The sequence below is a fragment of the Otolemur garnettii genome, unplaced genomic scaffold (genome assembly GCF_000181295.1).
Source record: "Otolemur garnettii isolate 467f Iridium unplaced genomic scaffold, OtoGar3 scaffold00243, whole genome shotgun sequence".
NCBI classification, from domain to species: Eukaryota; Metazoa; Chordata; class Mammalia; order Primates; family Galagidae; genus Otolemur; species Otolemur garnettii.
In genome coordinates this window covers 1,380,742-1,386,349 of record NW_003852638.1, presented here as the reverse complement: position 1 = coordinate 1,386,349, position 5,608 = coordinate 1,380,742, and the positions used below count along the sequence as shown (strand labels likewise).

At 45.7% G+C, this 5,608-nt stretch overlaps 1 non-coding gene across 1 annotated transcript; it reads right to left on the bottom strand.

Annotated features, from left to right (window-relative positions):
• Positions 1 to 5,083: 5,083 nt before the first annotated feature.
• Positions 5,084 to 5,203, bottom strand: LOC111722382. Its single transcript, XR_002771205.1, has one exon. It is a non-coding gene; the product is annotated as a small nucleolar RNA SNORA26 (small nucleolar RNA).
• Positions 5,204 to 5,608: the final 405 nt, after the last annotated feature.

Here is a 5,608-nt window from a genome sequence, read left to right as displayed (position 1 = left end):
CACCTGGAGATGCAGCAGGCCTGTGCAGAGGCTCTACTGTGGAACTCTGGAAGTTGTTGAGCTGTTGATTGACCCAGGTTGGTTTGGAGGATGGAAATTTACAAGGCGGAGGAGAGTATTCTCTCTGCCAATGACTGATTCAGACTTCAGGGATTAAGCCCTGCTATGGGGATTAAACTGGAATCTCACATGCCCAAATCCCACCAGCACCAGATGCTGGGCAAGGCCCTTCACACCTGGTATCGGCCTTGAGGAGGTCCTCAACCCATTGTAAGCATGAAAGTAAAGAAAGAAATGAGGGGTCCTGTTTGCTGCTTTTAGTCTTGATCTGAGATGAGAACATACTTTGGAAACAACCAAGGAGCATGAAGGAATTTATACCCAAGGCCAAGAGTGACTAAACTGCTGAGTGTTCTCAGTTGGGATGCAGAGAAGCGTGGGCACAGAACTCACATTTCATCCCCGCAGCCTTGTTCCGCTGGCTGCCTGGTGCTGCTTCCTGTGGGCCTGGAAAATGACCCCACTTTCCTGAGAGCTGTGTCCTTGCTCAACATGCATGTCCTGGCAGACAGCATTCATTTCAAAAGGGGATTTTTGTTACTTGTTGTCATTTTCGAACCGCCTGTTGCTGTCAGTCATGGGTAAACTGTGCTCTCGGAAGAGCCCTAAAATGGGAGAGGCTGCAGAAGGATACCCCCACACCAGCACATCTTTTTGTTTAGCACGTGGAAAACTGGAGACCCAGAGAACAAGATGGGGGGCTCAGAGTTAAACAAGTAATTTGAGGTAAATTGAGGACTAGATTCTGGTTCTCTGGGCTTCTGCTCCAGTGTTGATGGGACACTGTGTGACCTTGCTGCTGTGTGATGATAAGGGCAGTGGGGTTACAGGCCCCACTAATTGATGTGAGACTGTGTCACAGAAGTAAAGGGCATTGGCTTTTGCTTTTTAACCTTGAGATGTAAAGAAAGTAATGTTTACCTTACTCAAATTGTGTAAAATCAATCTTGAGTCACAGAAACTGAACTTTTGTTACTTGCAAAGAGGTTTTTTTTTTTTTTTTTTTTTTGAGACGGAGCCTCAGCTATCCCCCTGGGTAGAGTGCCATGGCATCACAGCTCATAGCAACCTCCAACTCCTGGGCTCAAGCGAGTCTCCTGCCTCAGCCTCCCAAGTAGCTGGGACTAGGCGCCCACCACAACGCCTGGCCATTTTTTGGTTGCAGCCATCATTGTTGTTTGGCGGGCCCAGGCTGGGGATTCGAACCCGCCACCTTAGGTGTATGTGGCTGGCGCCTTAGCCGCTTGAGCCACAGGCACCGAGCCCAAAGAGGTTATTGATATATACTCATGTATCAATCAGGCTGAGTTATAGTGTGGTAACAAATGACCCCCAGACTTAGTGGCTTACAAAACAAACATTGTATTTTCTATCGTGCTATATGCCCACTGCAAGTTACTGAGTTTCTGCTGTGTTCCTCCTTATTCCAGGACTGAGGCACGCAGAGCTACCTCTATCTTGGGCCTGGGAACTATGGACTGTGGGGGCCCCATCTGGCCTGCTACCTGTTTTTGTAAATAAAGTTTCACTGAAAACAACACAGGCACGGTCATTCATTTATGTGCTCTTTGCTTAAGTGACTGATTTCACACTACAAGATTAAATTGTTGCAACAGAGACAGTATGACCCATAGTGCCAAAAGCTTTTATTTTCTGACCTTACACAGAACAAATTGGCTGAGTCCTGGTCTATCTGAAGCAAGGACAATCTGTGCAGAAGTAAAAGATATGGAATGGCCGGGTGGTGGCGCACGCCTGTAATCCCAGCACTTGGGAAGCTGAGGCGGGCGGATTGAATGAGCTCACGAGTTAGAGACCAACCTGAGCAAGACCTAGACCCCCAGCTCTAAAAAAATAGCCGGGTGCTGTGGCAGGTACCTATAGTCTCAGCTACCTGGGTGGCTGAGGCAAGAGAATTGCTTGAACCTAAGAGTTTGAGGTTGCTGTGAACTAAGATGCTGCAGCACTCTACCAAGGGTGACCAAGTGAGACTCTGTCTCAAAAAAAAAAAAAAAAGAAAAGAAAAAAAGAGATGGAATGGACTACAGGCTGGTTCTTAAAACTTCTGCCCAGTGACACATGGTTGTTTCTTCTCACATTTCCTGTGCTAAACAAGACACGTGGCCCCTCTTGATTTCAACAAAGGGAGCATGAAATGAACCCATTCCAACGTGATTTATCTCTTTTTTGTGTTTGTGTATGCAGTCTTCACTGCAAGCAATAGAAGTGGACTATATGTAACTTAAATGGAAGAAAACTTATGTGCAGGTTGTCAGGGAATAGCACCATTGACAGGAGGGCTACAGAAGGGGCTCCAGAGGGGACAGAGGAAGCATAGCCATGGTCCCACTCAGGAATGGCCTTGCCAGTACCAGTCCTTCCCTATAGAACTGCTTGTTTCTCTGAAGTCACCACGAGTGACTGTCACTGAACCTTAGGTGCATGTCACTTCCTCAAGATACCAAGTGCTGGGTGGGTACTATTGAATGACCACAGTTAAGTCACAAAGTCATGTCCCAGTGCGGGGAGGGCTGGGAAAATGAATAGCAAGATTCATTTGCCTTAGTGGGAGGAGCGGCCATGATCCCCCTGAAGACTTACAAAGGGAGGAATTCCATCAATATAGGACACCGCACTGGGACACCTAAAAAGCCCCATGTTTATCCATACTAATATTCCAGTGCTTGTTGTTGGAAGCTGGGTGGGAAGTCCAACAAAGGTTGGCATTGCTTTGGGTTTAACTTCTTCTTCTTCTTCTTCTTTTTTTTTTTTTTTTTTGTCTTTTTTGGGACAGACTCTCACTACATCACCCTCAGTAGAGTGCTGTGGCGTCATAGCTCACGGAAACCTCAAACTCTTGCTTCCCAAGTAGTTGGGACTACAGGCACCTGCCACAATGCCCAGCTATCTTTTTGGTTATAGTTGTCATTGTTTGTTTGGCAGGTCCAGGCTGGATTTGAACCCTCCAGCTCTGGTGTATGTGGCTGGTGTCCTCGCTGCTGAGCTACAGGCGCCGAGCCTGGGTTTAATTTCTTCAGTGACATGTTTGTACAGGATGCCTTCAGCAGGCAGTATAGAAGGATCAGGAAAGGGTAGGAGAGCTTCCATTCTACTGGTCACTGAAGCCACAGTAACCTCTGTTCCCTGCACTTTTCCATTCTCTTCCTTATTATTCATCCCCATGTAGACTCTGTTGTTTTGGAAAAATTAAGTCAGATAGAACTAGCAGCAAGTAGGACAGTGGTCGCCAGGGTTGAGGAGGTGATGTGCAGGGAATCAGGAGGTTAAAGGGTACAGAGTTTCTGTTAACAGGTGGAAGCGCTAGAGATCTATTGTACAACATGCTGACCACAGCTAATAGTAACGTGCATTTGACAATCTCCGAGAGAGTGTATTTTATTTTTTTATTTACTTTTTTTTTATTAAATGATAGCTGTGTACATTAATGCAATCATGGGGTACAGTGTGGTGTTTTCATATACAATTTGAAATATTTTCATCAAACTGGTTAACATAGCCTTTATGTCATTTTCTTAGTTATTATGTTAAAAGAGTCAATTTTAAATGTTCTCACCATAAAGCAATAAGGTATTTGAGGTGATAGATATATTAATTTGCTTGATTTAATCATATCTCAGTATATGCATATATTAAAACATCATATTGGGGCAGTGCCCATAGCTCAGTGGGTTGGGCACCACCCACATAAAACCAGGCTGGCGAATTCAAACCTGTCCTGGGCCAGCTAAACAGCAATGACAACTGCAACAAAACAATAGCCCGGTGTTGTGGCGGGCGCCTGTAGTCCCAGCTACTTGGGAGGATGAGGCAAGAGAATCACTTAAGCCCAAGAGTTTGAGGTTGCTGTGAGCTGTGATGCCATGGCACTCTACCTAGGGTAACATAGTGAGACTCTGTCTCAAAACAAAACAAAAAATCATATTGTACATCATAAACATATGCCATCTTTCACCTGTCAATTAAAAGAATTAAAATAAACTAAAGCATAGGCTCATCTAACTAGGATCCAGAGGGAGGTGCCTTTTTATACTTCTTTCTCTTTTCCATGGAGTAGCTGGACCCAGGAAGGAGGCTGAGAGCTGTTTCTGCCACCAAGGACTCCTCTGGACAGGCTCTGGGTACCCATAGGGATGGCTCTACCAGATGGCTCTTCTGAAACTCTCTGGAGATGACATGGGGCACTGTAGCCCCTCCAGGCCTTTGATCATCAGTGGTGACACTGCCCTTCCCTGTTTCCACGTGTGCTGCTGGGGCTGTTTCCAACTTCCAGAGACAGAAAGGAGGTGACTCTACCATCTGGATCAGCGGTTCTCAACCTTCCTAATGCGGCGACGTTTTAATTCAGTTCCTCATGCTGTGGGGACCCCCAACCATAAAATTATTTTCATACACCTATATTTGTATGGGTTATATGTGATGGTTTTAGGCAACCCCTGTGAAAGGATCGTTTGACCCCTACAGGGGTCGCGACCCGCAGGTTGAGAACCATTGATCTAGATCAAGTTTGCCTTTGGTTAGAATATTTTCCATGCTCAAGCCTTCAAAAAGAGCAAAAAAGAAACACAGCATCTTAATTCCTATTCCATGATTAAAACTTTCTCCCTTCATTCCCACTCTAAAGATGATTCCTTTTTATTGATGACAAATGAGAGATTTTGGTTTCTCCTCTGCTTGATAAAAAAGAAAATATTGAGTCAAATTAATTTTTCAATTTTACTTCATTTTAAAAAATCACCTATATTCAATGAAATAGAATCATAATATTTCAGCCGTGGATGTAGCTAAGGGATCATCCGGTCTAACCCCTAATTTTAAAAGTGGGGAAACAGAGGCACAGAGAGGAAAAAGTAACCTTCACAAGTCGCCCCAAAGCGTTCCTTCTTGGCTCAGCGCCCCTTATACAAGAAGCTACTTCTGTCTCCCTTAGGGATCTTGTCAGTTCCCTTCTAGGAGCTGCGTTTAGCTAACGGATTATCAAATGAAAGGTTTTTCTTATTGTTTCACTTGTGTCTCCAGATAGGACCCAAAGAGAAGATTTATAATCTCTTCTCCGGGTTTTATGGAGATGTGCTTTCCTTCCGTGTTAGCCTTTTAGAGCCCTGCATCAGCCCTAAAAGGGCACAGGAAGGGGTGAAAAGTACTTTTTAAAAGACTTCATGAACACATTGGAGTTGTGTAAGTTGACACAGGAGCCAGCGGAGGCTAACGACGCTGCGGGCCACAGAGGCCAGATGGCGCCTGCGCCGCTGGTCCCGCAGGGGCTGGTGTCCCAGGCTGGGCGTGCGGATGTCCAGGGCGGGCCCTTCAGAAATGTGGCGAGGTAGGAGGCAGCTGGGGGTTCACCTGCTTGGGGGGCAGCGAAGCTGCGTGGAGCTGAGTAGGCATCAGATGGTGGGCTGCTCACGATACATTTTAAATAAACAGTGCTTTTCCAAATTGGTGCTTGCCAGTTCATAGCTGTGGCCGTTTGCGGGAGGCTCAAGCAAATGTTTTCACAACCCTTGGGGATCGAGTAATGAGAATCATG